General features: G+C 33.0%; 1 protein-coding gene and 1 long non-coding RNA gene across 6 annotated transcripts in view; one reads left to right on the top strand and one right to left on the bottom strand.

Moving 5' to 3' along the window:
* LOC143072281 (uncharacterized) overlaps window positions 1–18,409 on the bottom strand; it is a 106,519-nt gene that overhangs the window by 57,305 nt on the left and 30,805 nt on the right. The window lies entirely within an intron of this gene.
* Window positions 1,561–18,409, top strand: part of LOC143072279 (vacuolar protein sorting-associated protein 33B-like) — a 164,169-nt gene continuing 147,320 nt past the window's right edge. The window contains exon 1 of the mRNA XM_076247147.1: window positions 1,561–1,578. The gene's annotated coding sequence lies outside the window, so the exon portion shown is untranslated. The remainder of the gene's footprint in view (window positions 1,579–18,409) is intronic.

The raw sequence follows: 18,409 nt of genomic DNA, 5'->3' as shown, positions 1-18,409 counted from the left end.
CATTTACATATTATGAATATTAATTAGCAAAAACCACTACTAATTTCTGGCTATGTATTAAAATAAAATAAAATTTCAAAATAAACATGATAAAGAAAAATAAAATAAAATAATAATATTACATTCTCAACAGAGTGGGTGCAAATTTTGGGTTCTTCAATTGTTTTTTTTTACACAATTATCGATTAACATTTTAAATAACAGCAGTCATATCGGTGTACTCGATCATAAATGATTATTTTTTTGGCAGGAGGATTTTGGGCTAACATAAATATCGTCGACTTGTAATAGTAAAAGACACTAACATAAACAGGAGGGATATGTATATTCTGCCGAACAAAATACATAATAGTAAACAATTTGAACAAAAGGCCCAGCAACAGGCGAAAAAAAAACGTCCGTGAAAACTGAAATTCCCTCAACAGAAAAACAAGTTGTCGTACCATAAATATATTTTGAAGTGATCGTAACATACATAATATAATTCTTCTTGAGTTTTAAACTCTTCCTCGGCATTAAAGTTAAACATTCATAATATGTTTATACAATTAAAAGATAATTACCCCAGCAGTCAGACAGTAAACGATCGCCATTTGTGTTGTCAATATGGGAGCTTCCATTTGATTCTTAAGGGGTAGTATGAAATTTGAAAACAAAACAAAAACACGAGTTTTGGGTCAAAAAGGGCAATAACATTTTCAGGGGTATAAAAAAGTCAGGACAGTATAATTGAACAATAAAAAGGTATGACAGAGACTACAAGTAAAAAAATGCAGGACATATTTATTTTCATCCTAGCCTCCCTAAGTATCAAATGGTACCTCCCTAAAAAAGACTGACCTAATTAATGCCAATTTGTAAACGTTATACATTAATTATTATTGTATGTTCTATATGGGGGAGGAGGGTCCTGATCTCGAAATCCTGGGCTTAAAAACATAAAATCCCGAGGTCCCGTATTTAAATAAATTTAAATCCCGACATCCCGAAAAAAAATTCCCGGCGATCCCGAAATCCCGAGCTTAAAAACAACCGATCCCGAAGTCCCGATAAAGGTCATATCTCCCTCTTACATGTCCATGTTACAATGTGTATTAGATAATTAGCTGAAAATGTGGTCATTGCTGTTCTTCTCAGTAGCGTATCCAGATGAGAAATTAATACAAGCGGGCTCTTTCACAGCAATCCGATTTTTTATTTTTTGGAAATTTTAAGTTTCAGTATTAACTGCAACCAATTAAAAACATTCTTTTTAATATTTCGTCTAATAAAATAGTTAAATTTAAATGGTCAACCCCCACCCAAAAAATTCAAGTTGTCCCCTGTTATTTTCGGTAAACTGAATACGACGTCAATTCTATTTCGAATTGGAATGCGCGTCTAATTCACTTTCATACTGTCCTTACGACGTTAACTTTTAATTCGGATTAACAAACACGTATTTCTAATGCGAATTGGTTAACTCGAATTTGCCAATTCGAATCAATTGGAATTAAAAAAGAAGAGTGTGTCAACGCGATTAGTGAATTCGATTCGCATTCGAATTCGCATTCGATTCGAATTCTATTCGAATTAAAGGTACGTATGAATGAGGAATTATTCATTCAAGGCTTGTGTATCATTGCATGTGAAACGTATTGGATTTAGAAGGAAGGTACATGGCATCGGAGCGGGAATGAAACGCGAAATATATACGAAAATTATCGCAATTAGTGATTTTATAGAAGTTTTATAAATATTTATACATGATATATAAATATTCTTAAAACGAAAGAGGGTGATATACAAGTGGGGAAGATATTTCAAAGTTGAATTGGAACAATTTGTTCAAAACTATCAGTCAATATTAATTTAACACAATTGTATTAACTTGGAGTCAATTGCAGCTGCAGAGAAAAGAAAAACTTCTAAAAAGTTCTAACTAATAAGTTCGACAGGGAAAAGGCCTAATACATGATCATATATAATTTCTGAAAAACAAAGGCCGATGCCAATAATCTTCCAGAAGCTTCTTTAATAAATAACAAAATATTTCACGAAAATGTAAACCTTCAGTGCATAAAAAAATATGTAACCTCTGAAGAGTGGTAGTAACTTACAATTGGGAGAGAATCATGCGAATTGACATGTAACAAATGTCAAAAAACCTACACAATCAGGACTCTTTGGCCTGTGACTGTTGTTAGGACTAGCAACATTTGAAATATGTGGCAAAACAATCCTATTGGATATATGTAAAATTTGTTCCAAAAACTTAATTTACTTATATGAATCGTTTTAGAATTGGTTTAATTTGACGCCTTTATAACTTGCTTCTTTAATTTTTATAAAGACACCCATTGCAAATTTTAATTTTACTCGTTAAAATATTTTAAAATTTCATGCAGTTTCTTTTTAACTTTTTACTCTAAGATTATTTTTAAATAGCATACAGGTATTTTTCAAATTTAGTAAAATTTGTATTTACATTTGAAAATAGCAGATACATATAGCAGTTGTATTATATGTCTCTGATAATAACTAATAATAGTTGTAAAAAAAAATAATGATTTCAGGTAGTCCTATAATATATGCCTTCGCATTCATGATATATTCACTATTTAAAGTTTCCATGCTGATATTTTCATATATTTTTTTATGGCACATTGATAATAATATACAACTAGAGGCTCTTAAAAGCCTGTGTCGCTCACCTTGGTCTATATGCATATCAAACAAAGAAAACAGATCGTCAGATGGATTCATGAAAAAATTGTGTTTTGATGATGGTGATGTGTTTGGAGATCTTGCTTTACTGAACATTCTTGCTACTTACAATTTTGTCTATCTATAAGGAACTTAGTCATTTAGTTTCAGAGGAAAATATTTTGTAAAAACTAACGAAAATTGTTAAAAATTGACTATAAAGGGCAATAACTCCTGAAGAGGTCAACTGACCATTTTGGTCATGTTGACTTAATTGTAGATCTTACTTTGCTGAACATTATTGCAGGTAACAGTTTATCTCTATCTATAATAGTATTCAAGATAGTAATCAAAAACGGCAAAATTTCCCTAAAAAAACAAGGGGGGGGGGCAGCAACACGGTTGTCAAATTCATCTGAAAGTTTCAGGGCATAGATATTGTCTTCATAGACAATTTAACTCCTTGTCAGATTTGCTCTAAATGCTTTGGTTTCAAAGTTATAAGCCAAAATCTACATTTTACCCCGATGTTCGATTTATAGCCATGGTGGCCATCTTGGTTAATTTTTTTTAAACTAGATACCCTAATAATGATTGTGGCTAAGTTTGGTTAAGTTTGGTCTAGTAGTTTCAGAAGAGAAGATTTTTGTAAAAGATTACTAACGAAAAATTGGTAAAAATTAATAACTCCTTCAGGGGTCAACTGACCATTTGAACATGTTGACTTATTTGTAGATCTTACTTTGCTGAACATTATTGCTGTTTACAGTTTATCTCTTTCTATGATAATTTTCAAGGTAATAACCAAAAACAGCAAAATTTCCTTAAAATTACCAATTCAGGGGCAGCAACCCAACAACCGGTTGTCCGATTCATTTGAAAATTTCAGGGCAGATAGATTTTTAATTGATAAACAATTTTACAGGGGACAACCTGAATTTTTTTCAGATTTGCTCTAAATGCTTTGGTTTCAGAGTTATAAGCCAAAATCTACATTTTACCCCTATTTTCTATTTTTAGCCATGGCGGCCATCTTGGTTGGCTGGCCAGGTCACGCCACACATTTTTAAACAAGATACCCCAATGATGGTTGTGGCCAAGTTTGATTTAATTTGGCTCAGTAGTTTCAGAAGAGAAGATTTTCATGCCAAGAAATTGCCTCCGTTGAAATTCTGCAAACACCCCATAAAGCAAATTACATGGATGATTAATATTGACCATTTGGTATATGGCCGTGTTCTAAGCGACTCGTACATGAATGTCATAAATTAATTTCTTGAATGAAATCAAATCTTTATCTACTAATGACTGCCGTAGGGGGTCGATCGGAATTTTTAGCGAGGATTTCTTGGCATGTAAAAGTTAACGACGACCGGCGACGACGACGGACTACATCGGACGCAAAGTGATTAGAAAAAAAGGAAAAATAGCAAAATTAGTAAAAAGAAAACAGAATTATAAAATAATGCCGCCGAGTTTATATCTAATATAGGACTATAGTCCGTTTGACTTCTATAAATCTTCAAAAAATAATTCTTAAAAATTCATTTTTAAAGATAAATATTTTTTTTCTTCATGTATGTTAATGTATGATATATACGAACTCTGACTATGAATATCATAATTTTAAACCTATAATCAAGAAAGTTACTCATTAGGTCTCTATGTTACTTCAATTTATTTTAATATAAAATACTCAATGGAGTACGTATGAGTAGTGTAACAGCCTTCCATTCAAAACAAAAACATTAGACATGTGCTCTAAACCTGTTTCATTGTACCATGTGACTTTACTCATAAAAATAACTCTGGTCATGTGTGCATGCTTTTGTATTTCTCATTGAATACAGAAAGCTCAGTAATCACATGACCAGAGTTATTTAAATGAGTAAAGTCACATGGTACAATAAAACAGGTTTAGAGCACATGTCTAATGTTTTTGTTTTGAATGGAAGGCTGTTACACTACTCATACGTACTCCATTGAGTATTTTATATTAAAATAAATTGAAGTAACATAGAGACCTAATGAGTAACTTTTTTAATTATAGGTTTAAAATTATGATATGCATAGTCAGAGTTCGTATATATCATACATTAACATACATGAAGAAAAAAAATATTTATCTTTAAAAATGAAATTTTAAGAATTATTTTTTGAAGATTTATAGAAGTCAAACGGACTATAGTTTACATGGACTGTAAAGTTTCATTTTGAATCAGTGTGTATTAAATTTGCAATGTTTATTAATTATTATTAACTTAAAAATACAATTTGAAAAAAATATTTTTCGGGTGTTGCTAAATGGCGGAAACGGAAACTTGACGGAACGGAAATGGAAACGGAAAAAAACATTTATATATTGATTGATTGTTGGTTGCTTTACGCCGCATTAGAACAAAAAGGCTATATCGCGGCGAAAAGAAATATTTATATGGACGGAATATATTAAAGGTGAGAAATAGAAAGAACTACGAAAAAATAACGACTGAGTATAAATGTATTAAACAACAATTAAATATATGTTGACAATAGAATATGATTTAGATAGCAAAGAAAATAGCAAACCGTTTTGGAATACATAACATTGATAGCTAAACAAAAATAAAGATGCTAGAAAGAGCACGTGCCGTTCATCTAGGTTTATGTGCATCTTAAACAATAGAAACTCTCCAACATTATAACCTTGAATAGTTCATCATAAAAATCTCTCTATCTTCTTTAGTGTTTACCAAAAATACAAGAGAGGATGAAAAGTCGTACGTCATTTAAGGTCAATCATTACTTTGAAAATTCTACTTACTATAACGGAAATATTAACTTGTTTGTCTTGCTGACCATTTTTATTTCAATAGTTGCTCAGCTATCGGTTATACTTTTCAAGATATTTGGTAACAACACTTTTTTATTCAAATATATTCGGACCTGCCCTTATCTGATCATATGACCTATGAAATTTGGTCCAGGACATAATTTTATTATAAAATATTGTCCACTTCTATGTAAAATTGTCCCTTGACCAAAGATTCTATTGTGACCTTCGTTGGACATTTTTTCATTGTTAAATCATGTCCATACTGCATAAAAGTCTTGTCTTATACCAAAAAAAATATTTAACAAAAAATAATAAGACTAAATTGACATTTGTTTTTAAATATACAATAGGAATCTATGAATTGATTTAACATCTTTGAATTGTCCTTTTTAACAAGATCAATAATGTCAGAAATAATATTAGTATCGAGACACATCTGTGTTGTCTTTATTTAAATTTCAATTAGGATTTAATAACTAATTGATTAAAACATTTCAATGATTTCTAAATTATTTCCCTTCTTTAGGGACAGAAAAAATAGCTACACTATGAAATTATGTGCAAGTATTAGGGACAATTTTTCACTAAGGCAGACACTATTTTATAGTTTACAAATGTGATATTCTAGCTGTCCCATGAACAAAATTTCACAGATGAACTGTGAAATAATGTTATAGAGGACACAATTTCATGGGACACTTTTTTGGCTCACAAAAATAGTGATTATTATTAGTTATTAAGGTCTTTCCTCTACGCGAGGAAAGACCTTATTGTTTTTCTAATGTTTTTAAGGTCTTTCCCCTACGTGAGGAAAGACCTTTCTAATGTTTTTTTTTTCTTCCAACATTTCTTTGACATGCCCTCCCCCCGTTTCTATTGAAGTCATCAAGACCAAATATTGACCATCGATAGATATCATTATGACGTATTACCAGATGAGGCTGTGTAGGATTTCAGCATCCCCTTTAAGAGTTATATCCTCTTGAAGCATTTTTTTTATTTGCATTTTTCTTAAAAATTATTAGAGATAGAATAGAATTGAAAAAGACAGCATATACAGGAACAGATGGCAATGTTAATAAACATAAAAAAAGTGTAGGTTATTTACACTGATAAGGAGTTATTCCCCTTGAAAAATTATAATTTTTTTGAAAAATTATATTTCGAGAACCGGAAGTCGTAGAGACTTGGGACCTTCAATTATATTCTTTAATTCATTTGACCTTCAATTTGCACCCAAGGTCAAAGGTCACTGAGTGCAAAAAAAAATACGCCGCAATTTCAAGCTTACATATTAAGAAAACGATAAGAGTTTGCTGCATACATACTCTGTATTAAATGTTCCTCTCGACGAGCTCTACATTTTATATTATAACCCCAAAAATGTCCGACCGTCTGTTTCAAAGTTACAACGGGATGATTCTTAAAAGTATAGTATTGTGTGTATATCTTTTTAAAGGTAACAGATATCAACCTACTATAAACAGCAAAGATGATCAGTTATTCAAGACCTTCAATTTGAAGTCAATGTCAGGTCATGATGAAATTTCACCTTGACCTTCACATCATACTATGACCTTGACCTTGTGATATTTGAAAGGTCAAGTGGTCCTGAGTTGAATGGTGATAGTCCCATGTCTCTACGACTTCCGGTTCTCAAGTTTGTTATTGCATCATATATTTGATGATTAATTGTGACCTTGGTAAACTTTGAAATTGACCCAATTCTTTTTCTATAATGTTGTCCTTTAATTCTCAACTTGAGTGCTTTTTTTACTTTTCACACTCAGACTCAAGCTTGAAAATCAATGTCTTTGAGATTATTAATGATAATCTATAATTCCGGGAATGACATAGCTGCGGAACTGTACATGTAGCTTTTAGGTACATGTAGGTTCTTGTGTTATTATTTGACTATATTTGCGGACTATACACCTTATCGCTATTAGCCTTGTCGGCCGGCTAACCAGGCTGCTTGAACTTTTGACGCATACAACAATCACTTTTCCATTGTGGTGTCAGATATTTTGCTTTATGAAGTCAAAATTTTACGGGAACCTGTGATATCCAGTAATGGCGGACAAATAGCGATAAGGACCATGGTTTGCAAATAGTAAAAGAATAATAGATGGGCCTAAGAGGGGGGTCTGACCTTTACAAGGACTCTGGTATCGGGTGTTTATAAGTTATGGATTTCCAGATTTGAGAATTCTTTTTTATTTAATTTCTTTCAATTCAAAGACATTTTCAAAATATTGAAGATCTATTAAAAACACACAGGAGAATACACTTAATAGACATGTTACGAAAAGGTATATTCTCGACGCTGAGGTTGACTAATTAGACTTAAAATGTGGGGACGGTGTCAAAACATTGATTATAGATTTAAACAGGTAAACTTTAAATCAAGTGCTACTTGGTTAATTTAAATAATTTTCTAGAACATCATAGCGTACATCGAATATGACAATTGCTAAGACGTGAAATGTTTACGCGTGCAGGATTGAGTGAGGGTTACGAGGGGCGATCGAAATGGATAAATTTTAACCGCTAAGATGACAAAATTCTGAGGGAAATCTAACTCTAAACCGGGTTCAATTAAAAGTATGACAGGGTTAAACATGTTTGTGAGCGCCCAATGTTGCAGTTCAACATTATGGAAAACTACAAAATAAATTCTAATTGGCTTAATTCATAAGATCGACAAGAGGCTTATAAACAACCAACAGACAACCGATAGACAAAGCGCCGAAGTAAAAAAAAAAAAACACTCGCATATACTGCATGCTAGTTCAAAGACAGTTAAAACTAAAATACAAAACATGTTCACTCAAACTAAGGGGTACCATTTGATTTTTATTTGGGTTTGGGGGGTGGGGTGGAGTGGGAGTGTTTTTTTTTGGGGGGGGGGGGGTAAAATAACAAATTTTGTTCTGCATTTGTTTGTTTTTTGTAATCTCTCACTGTCCCGCCTTTTTATTTATCACTCTATTTGCTCCATCCCTTTTAATTAGCTTATTCTGACCTTTTTTTTACATAAACTGTCATACTGCCTTTTTTCTTGGCTAAGTTGATCGGTCTGCCTTTTTTCAAATTTCATCATAGCACCCACCTCCCCTCTAACACTCACACACCCCTCTCGAAAAAAAAACGACTGGCACCTCCATAAATTCTCAATAGGTACACATGGTTTTAGAGAAATCCTTAACATGGATGGTATCTCAAATAGAGGAAAGACCGGCAGCATTTTTTCTAAAACTATAATGCAAACATGTTTTTGCTGACTCGTGTAAAAATCGTGTTATAAAATATACCACGTTAGATAAAAAATTAGGGTGCAAAAAACTTGCTCCAAATACATATGGTCACTTCTTTGTTTGCTTTTCATAAGAAAGTACATGTATATAAAAAAAAGACCCTTACATATATATCCCGAGTAGGTATAAAAAAGATTATAAAACTTAAGATTATTTGCAAGGTCTATTAAGGGCTTGCATGTCCATAGAGATGACACATTTGTCATACATACATACAGTTTTTCCTAAAAATTAGGTACCTCGTGTCTCCGCTGCTCTGCACATCTATCACATTTACCTGCCCACCTTTTCCTCCCATCTTTTTTTGCATTAAAGTTTCTTAAATATTAAAGAATTTATGATTATCTATTTCATATATTTCTTATGGTTCAAATGCTATTGAATATTCTTTCCATACGGAATATTTGTAATAAGTTGTCTCCAAAGAATCAATATCCAATGTATGAAAAGCCAATCTCTTTTGTGTTTTTGTGTTTTGATTGTTAATTCAAGACCTTCAATTTGAGGTCAATGTCAGATCATGATGAAATTTCACCTTGACCTCCACATTATACTATGACCTTGACCTTGTGATATTTGAAAGGTCAAGTGGTCCTGAGTTGAATGGTGATAGTCCCGTGTCTCAACGACTTCCGGTTCTCAAGTTTGGTATTGCATCATGTATTTGATGATTAATTGTGACCTTGGTGAACTTTGAAATTGTCCCAATTTTTTTTCTATAATGTTGTCCTTTAACTGTAGATCATTTACCATTTAACAGATTTGAGATATCTATTGTCGTTTTAGAGATAATGCAGTTTGAAATTTTGTGAGCCGCCCCATGTGTTTCTGAATCAACAACATCTTACCACTTAAAATGTCTAAGAAATTGAAGAGGTTAACATAGTTATATGTTTGACCAAATACCAAAAACATTCCATGGAAAAAAACACCAAAAAATCAATTTGAAAATTTCAAGTTTTGCATTGACTTTGTAAGTTTCATAACTTCTATTTATATCGTTGATATTGCATCATTTTTGACACTTTGTCAAATGTGGTCATCTGATATATCAAATTGAAGGTCTCAATAAACTCTACTTAAAAATGAAAATTTTAAACCTCTTTTTCATCCCAGGTGGAAGGGTGGGGTCATTTAGTGCAAAAATTCAAATTTCTCAGATGGTAAGGTTGTCGCATATCAAATGAAAGAACATAAAGCGTTCATTTCAAATTTCAAATTGATGTCCCCCAAAAATTGGTTGGGTGGGGTCATTGAGTGCAAAAAATAAATTTTCTTTTACGATAGGGTTGTTGTATATCATATGAAAGGTCATGATGTGTACATTTGAAATATCAAATTCCCGACCCCCAAAAATGAATTGGATGGGGTTATTAACTGCACAAATCAAACTTTCTAGAACATGGCGTTGTCGCATATCAAATGAAAGCTCATCTACCCTGTGTTACATATATCATACTTCCGATCTCAAAAATGTAGGCGGATGAGGTCATTAAGTGTAAAAAGGGAAAAGTTTCAGAAGGTATGCTTGTCGTATATCAAACGAAAGGTCATACAAAGTACATTACGAAAACATCACTTTTACAGGAAAGACCTTTCAATTGTTTTACAAACAAATGAGATACTAGTTTGTCTTGTTAATTTGCCTGCTTTGTAACTGATCGAATTACAATGATTATGATAAATTGACTGTTTTTGCAGATAATGTGAACAGTAATCCTGGAAGAATCAATCTTACGTACGCAGAAAAAAGGAAAAGGGTAATGGGAGCATGGGACTTGCTGAGAGACAAGCTCATTGACACCAGGTTGGAGGAACAGTCCCCAGCAACTCATTGTTGTTGCTTTTGTGAATCATCTGTTGATGATGTTATTTTTTGTCAGGATTGTGGTCCCTCTGCATATTACTGTGATACTTGCTGTACATTCTGTTCCATAAACCACACCAGTGGAAGGTAAAATATGGCCATAATATATAAATAAAAAAAGATGTGGTATAATTGTTAATGAAACAACTCTCCACAAGCATACAAGAGACCAAATGACAAAGAAATTATTAACTAAAGGTCGCTGTACAGCCTTCAACAATGAGCAAAGCCCTGAAATGACAATGTAAAACAATTTAAATGAGAAAACTAACAGCCTAATTTTGAAAACGAACGAAAAACATATGTAACACATAAGCAAACGACAACCATGGAATTACAGGCTCATGACTTGGGTCAGGCACATACATACAGAATGTGGTGGGGTTAACATGTTAGCAATATTATCCCAACCCTCTCCCTAACCTGGGACATGTTTTGATAGTTTAACATATGAACGAACTATAAAAATCAGTTGAAAAAGGCTTAACTCATCAGATGGATAAAAATACAAATGTTACTAGTACAAGTGGACGTGGCCGGGTACTTGTACATCCCGGTGCGGGAATTTCTCGCTACATTGAAGACCTGTCGGTGACCTTCTGCTGTTGTTTTTTCTATGGTTGGGTTGTAATCTCTTTGACACATTCCCAATTTCCATTCTCAATTTTATTAATTTTAGTTAGTACAGATTTGAGAGTACTCTCAGTTGCTGACAGCTAGTTCAAATAAAAGAATCATGCATCTAAGGCTAATGTCATTTTTTTCATGTGTTTAAACGTAGTTTAAAAACTTAACCATGTTAACTGAAAACTAGGATAGAAAAGCAATATTGCAGCTTTTAGAAATGTTTAAAAATTAATATACTTTACAATGCTTTTTTAGGTTATCTAATGAATATCATAAACCGTTAATAAGTTTTAAAAATTGAGAAGTTATTACTCACTATTTTCAATAAGAATGTTCAAATGCTTAAAATGTACACACAAAAAAAACCCCATGAAATTCATTGGAAAATTGTTAAGACGAGATTGTTCTAATAGCCTACAAGATACACTGTATATTGATCTAAAGATTTTTTATTCCATAAAAAAGAATAGTTTTGTTTGTCCAAACGCTGCCTACCCAGAAAAAAGCTGCCTACTCAAATTCTTTTATTGTCCTGATCTGAAGAAGTTTTTTTTAATCAGATAGACAAGGAAGACTAATAAACACCAGATACTTCAATTTCTCTTTTTGAAAAAAAAAGAAAATGCCTACCTACCTACCCACTGTCTCAACCTTTGGGTAGGGTTTGGGCAAACCCAAAAAATTTTGATTGTGACTTTGTCTTGTGTTAATATATCTTTTTCAGGATTATATTTGATCGTATTAACCTCATACAATAATACTATAATTTATATACATACTTTACCTCTATTACAGCAAACCATGTATGTACCTATTCAAATGACTAATGAACTTGCCAGGAAAGACCACATTTGTGAATCATCATACTCTACTTCCATATATGCTGTTGATGTAAAGGGTAAATATTTATGCTGCCCCAAAATAAATGTTTCAAATAATGGGTTATGTATGGTTACTTTAGTATCCTCTTTTTCTTGATTGAAATTAACTTTATAAAGTTGAAATAATAATTTTGAAAGGGTTTAAGAAACTGAATTTATTACTCTTTAGAGCCTCTAGTTTTTCTTTATTTAATAATTTTTTCTCATTTTGCAGGTTTACAACATACATGTAAAATCCAGCTATGCAGATCTGAGATCAAAGCCAATTTTAGGGCTTGTAGGTGTAGCTGGTTACAGCTTATGGCCAGCTACACCTACAAGCCCTAAAATTGGCTTTGATCTCAGATTTATGGAGCTATTGTCTGTTCTGCAACTTGAGTGCTGTTTACCTGCAAAATCTTTTTGTGATGCTTTAGATGCTATGCACTCCAACTACATCAAATTAATCTCCAACGTTGTAAGTTAATTTTAACAGTTTTCTGATGTTGGAAAGTGTTTTGTCTCTGACATTACTCATTTGTTAGAAATGCATCAATGTAGACAATAAAAATGTTGATATATTTTAAAATTATTTATTGTCACAATGTGCTGTCTAGATGTAGACAAAATCAGAAAAAAGATGGGAATTGTGGTTTTGGACTAGAATGTAAGGATATTTGGTTCACATCTTGCAAATTAAGTTTGTAAACAAATGCTGGTATACACTGTGTATTGTGGGTACTTTAAGATTTGTTTTCAACCTCATCAATGTATATTGTAAATACTTGGTATAAAACATAAAAATAACATCTTTCAAATATAACACCCAAATTATTATATCAATATAACTTCTTGCGATCATTGGTTTAGTTTTAGGGCTCACGCTACCGTCAGTTCCCTTTGCCCGACCCTCAAAGCGAAAACAAGTCGCCCTGTTGTTTACAATACTCGCTTTCAGTAGCTTACACCATCAGACATTTGTTAAAACCTTATTTTTTTTTATTGATAATCAAAGAAATTCAAACATAAACAATTCATTTTCTTAAGAAAAGAGGTTACAGCATTGACTTTACAGTGTGTAACAGGTTACTTCATTTGAATCTGTTTTAATAAAATTCTCTTCTCTTCTTTTTTTTTAGGAAAAAAACATATATAGAGCTGTGGTTGGTGATTGCCTCACTGAGTACAATTACCATAGGTATTCACTGAATACCCGAGCAAACATAACAGAATCTTCTTTTGCCACAGAATTAAGAGATAACTGTATTGTATTTGAAGCTTTAAGGACGTCCATCGGTAGTTTTACTGTCGCAAATTTAGTTTACCTGGCGACGCGGAGCGGAGACAGGTAAACGGGTATTTGCGACAGTAAAACTACCGATGGACGTCCGCAAAGCTTCAAATACAATACAGTTATCTCTATTCTAATGCAAAACAAGTTTATATTTACATTTCAATCATTATTTCAGTATAAAATCTTCATTAAAGAAAATTCCGCGAAAAGATGTTATCTTCTTTGGTTCCTACACTAGGTGACGTCATAGGTATGCTTCCGGCGTCAAACATAAACACCGGGCGTTTTCATACTTCTGTGCCGCTTCAGAATGTAATAAAATTTGATAAAAAGAAGATTTTTAGGCGCAACAAGTGAGTTTTTTGTTTATTATTGTAGAAATAACATGTCAATACATTCCAAAATTCAAAATGTCGGCTTCCTTAGTTACAGACAAGGAGATAGAGAATTTTACGCTTGCTGTCATCCAATCAGAACAATTGTTACAAAATAATTGCATTAGAATGTCCGATATGTGTTAAGGTAAGTTTCCAATATATATTTATATTATTTCTTTTTGAATTGGTTTGTTTGAACAAACTTTAACTTATCATATCATTTTGGAAAACATATTAGTGATTTCATGTGTCATTTAAGATAAATTTTACAAATACAATTTTTTAATTGGTCTGTCTGGTTTGTCAAATCTGAAACAACGTACGCTATAATTGTTTAATGATTTAATTTCGAGTTCTATATGACTTTATAATCTTTTCACAGACACCATCAATAGTTTCCATGGATGCCAACTTTGGCCTTGTTCACAAACAATCGTCAGGATCTGGTCAAGACAGACAATCAGCTAGACATAAAAACCTATATTTTCTTGATCATGGGGATCTCAGAAGATTTATCAATGATTACGCTCTTGACAGTAAAGCACCAAATAGTGTAAGTTATTTTAATTTCTAGCGACAGTGTATGGTAATCATGATCCATCAGTGGAATAATACATTTTTTATTATCTAGACTTGGGTAAAAGGTATTCAGAAAATAAGAACCAAATTCACATTTAACGTGTAATCATGAAAAAAAAAATATGACGAAAGTTCTATAGCTGTTTTTTTTTAACTAATTTATTAAGTGTATTTTAGATTGTCAAATTATGTGCACACCCAAGAATTATACAATAACTAATCAAAGAACTTTAATAGATATAAATATTAATTAAGTGACTGAACAACACATTAATTCACATTTGCGGTAGTCCAGCCCTGGCCTCAGTGACTCATTTTTTTTTTTGATTTTTTTTTTGTTGTTGTCACTGACGTAATATAGCGTTACTGATGTAAACAAGATGTCCACAGCTCCGACTGCAAGGGATTTTCTTCTGTTAAGATGAGTTTCAATATAGTGTACAAGCATTTCAGGTATGCAACTTGTTTATTTTATCAAGTTTTACCATTTGTGATACAATTTTCGTACTTGAGCGCTCTGGCATTGTCTCTATCGTCCCCGGGTAATCTACCCGGGAGCTTGCACCATTGAAGGTAATGGAGGGCGAGCTGGACTCAGTGACAACAAAAACAAAAAAAAATCAAAAAAAAAATGAGTCACTGAGGCCAGGGCTGGACTAACATTTGCGGATATTAATTTTCATTGTTTAAATGAAAACTTTGCATTTAATCAGAGTTTGCGAAAACTTCGTTTGACCCGTCGGTCATGGGACCGACAAAGCAAGATTATTTGTCAGTCCTACAAAATTTTTGCCAGTCCTAAAAAATCTGTCAATTTGATCATAAAATAAAAGTAATAATATATTTTATCCAAAAATATCTTTATTAAAATTTTTAGTTTTATTTTTCACAGCGGCCACAGACAAATTAATAATGAAGGACAAGTTCTGTTCTTCTGATTGTTTAAGTCCTCTTCGCTATCTATTTCATCAACTGAATCATTTTCTCAGTATTTGTTATCTCCATCTAAGATTCACTCGCCGATTGTTTGCCAAGAACAAATTTAGCAGGCCACATGTAGATCGGCACTAAGTTTTCCATAGGTTTCAGTTTGTTTATAACCATCAATATACGGCAGCCGGTACGGTCACAGAACCGTACGAATGCAGCACCGGAATACGTCTCCAGAACCATTTAAAAGTCATGCGCAACACTTGTTAGCTAATTACCGACAAACAACTATGACCTGAATGTACACCAATAAACACGACATATATTTTTTTTTAGGTTTTTAATCACAGTAGTTTTAGATTAAAATTATACACGTTTCGTTTGTATATCTGATAAAATGATAAAATATAGAACTTAAAGACTTCATTAACTGCATGTTAGCCGGTGTTTTGGTTCAGTCAGAGGCTTATATATATATATAACTGATATACACATGTAAATATATGTACTGACATGCGTCCTTAATTAGATAACTTTATAAATGGTAAACTTTATAGGACTTTATAGTTTATTATCTTTGTCAGTTATATATTAGAAACATCTGATATATACACTTCATGATCTATTGGTCTCAAGATACATATTTTGATTTGATTTTGTGTGTTAGATAGTGCTGAGACTACTATAACATTGTATAACACATGTGTTATAGTAGTCTCAGGATAGTGTAACCTACACGGAACAAAATATGAATATTATATAAATGGGCGTCAAGTTGGTTACCTATTCCCTATTCCCTATTCGTTACCTATTCCCTATTCCCTATTCGTTACCTATTCGTTACATATTCCCTATTCCCTATACGTTGCCTATTCGTTACCTATTCCCTATTCCCTATTCGTTACCTATTCCCTATTCCCTATTAGTTGCCTATTCGTTACCTATTCCCTATTCCCTATTCGTTACCTATTCGTTACCTATTCCCTATTCCCTATTCGTTACCTATTCGTTACTTATTTGATTTTTAATATCCTTCCCCCTTTTTAATTATGGCATGGAATAGTTTAATATGGCTGCCGCTACCATGGAAACGGCACAATTGTGAAAAAAATCAGTTTTTGGTTTTTGGTGAACTGTTTGGATATGCTTCAACTCAGAATCATCATATTTTAAAACATTGTAGGTGCCCACTATATACAGGTGTTGGATGATTTTGGCGATCATTGGAACTACTATGTTGCCATGGAAACTACACCAAAATTTTCAAAATTCTCAAAATGCTCAAAACTTCATGAAACTTCACAGTAATGATAAGCAACATTGGTAGATATGGCATTTGGAGTTGGAATTTCCAAAATAGGTCTTGTTACCATGGAAACAGTGCAAAAAGGTCAAAAATTTCAAAAATAAGAATTTTGAGTAAACTGGATGAAACTTTACAGGAATGGTAACTGGCATAGGGAGAGTTGGATTTTGAAGTTAGAATTTTCAAAATGGCCGCCGTAACCATGGAAACAGCAAAAATATCAAAAAATTTAAAATTTTCAATTGTGTCCGTGTCTCTGGTGGTAAAATGTGTTCTTAGAGATGAAAAAACCCTATTAGCGCGCATGTACCCGTTCCAGCGCTCGGTTAATACCCTGTTACCTATTCGTTACCTATTCGTTACTTATTCACTTATAAAACGTTTGTTGTACGTTGCACCTTTTAGAAAGGAATTTTCAATTGTGTCCGTGTCTCTGGTGGTAAAAATGTGTTCTTAGAGATGAAAATACCCTATAAGCGCGCATGTACCCGTTCCAGCGCTCGGTTAATACCCTGTTACCTATTCGTTACCTATTCGTTCCATATTCACTTATAATACGTTTGTTGTACGTTGCACCTTTTAGAAAAGGATTTTCAATTGTGTCCGTGTCTCTGGTGGTAAAAATGTGTTCTTAGAGATGAAAATACCCTATTGGCACGCATGTACCCGTCTCAGCGCTCGGTTAATACCCTGTTTCCTACTTGTTACCTATTCGTTCCATATTCACTTATAATACGTTTGTTGTACGTTGCACCTTTTAGAAAAGGATTTTTAATTGTGTCCGTGTCTCTTGTGGTAACAATGTGTTCTTAGAGATGAAATGACCATATAAGCGCGCATGTACCCGTTCCAGCGCTCGGTAAATAACCTGTTACTTATTCGTTACCTATTCGTTACCTATTCACTTTTAATATGTTTGTTGTACGTTGCACCTTTTAGAAAAGGATTTTCAATTGTGCCCATAAGTCTGGTGGTAACAATGTGTTCTTAGAGATGAAATGACCCTATTAGCGCGCATGTACCCGTTCCAGCGCTCGGTTAATACCCTGTTACCTATTCGTTACCTATTCGTTCCATATTAACTTATAATACGTTTGTTGTACGTTGCACCTTTTAGAAAAGGATTTTCAATTGTGTCCGTGTCTCTGGTGGTAAAAATGTGTTCTTAGAGATGAAAATACCCTATTGGCACGCATGTACCCGTCTCAGCGCTCGGTTAATACCCTGTTCCCTACTTGTTACCTATTCGTTCCATATTCACTTATAATACGTTTGTTGTACGTTGCACCTTTAAGAAAAAGATTTTTAATTAAGTTCATATCTCTGGTGGTAATAATGTGTTCTTATAGATGAAATATCCCTATTAGCGCGTATGTACTCGTTCCAGCGCTCTGATAATACCCTGTTACTTATTCGTTCCTTATTCGCTTTAATGCGCGGGGTGAACATTGCACCTTGATATAAATCGTTTTTTAATTGTGTTCATGTCTCTGTTGGTAACAATGTGTTCTTAGAGATGAAACGACCCTATTAGCGCGCATGCACCCGTTCCAGCGCACGGTTAATACCCTGTTACCTATTCGTTACCTATTCACTTCTAATACGTTTGTTGTACGTTGCACCTTTTAGAAAAGGATTTTCAATTAATTATATGTTTCTGGTGGTAACAATGTGTTCTTATAGATGAAATACCCCTATTAGCGCGTATGTACTCGTTCTAGCGCTCGGATAATACCCTGTTACTTATTCGTT

This window comes from Mytilus galloprovincialis, chromosome 4 (genome assembly GCF_965363235.1).
Source record: "Mytilus galloprovincialis chromosome 4, xbMytGall1.hap1.1, whole genome shotgun sequence".
Taxonomy (NCBI): Eukaryota; Metazoa; Mollusca; class Bivalvia; order Mytilida; family Mytilidae; genus Mytilus; species Mytilus galloprovincialis.
The sequence above is the reverse complement of the archived record's forward strand: the minus strand, read 5'-3'. Positions and strand labels throughout refer to the sequence as shown.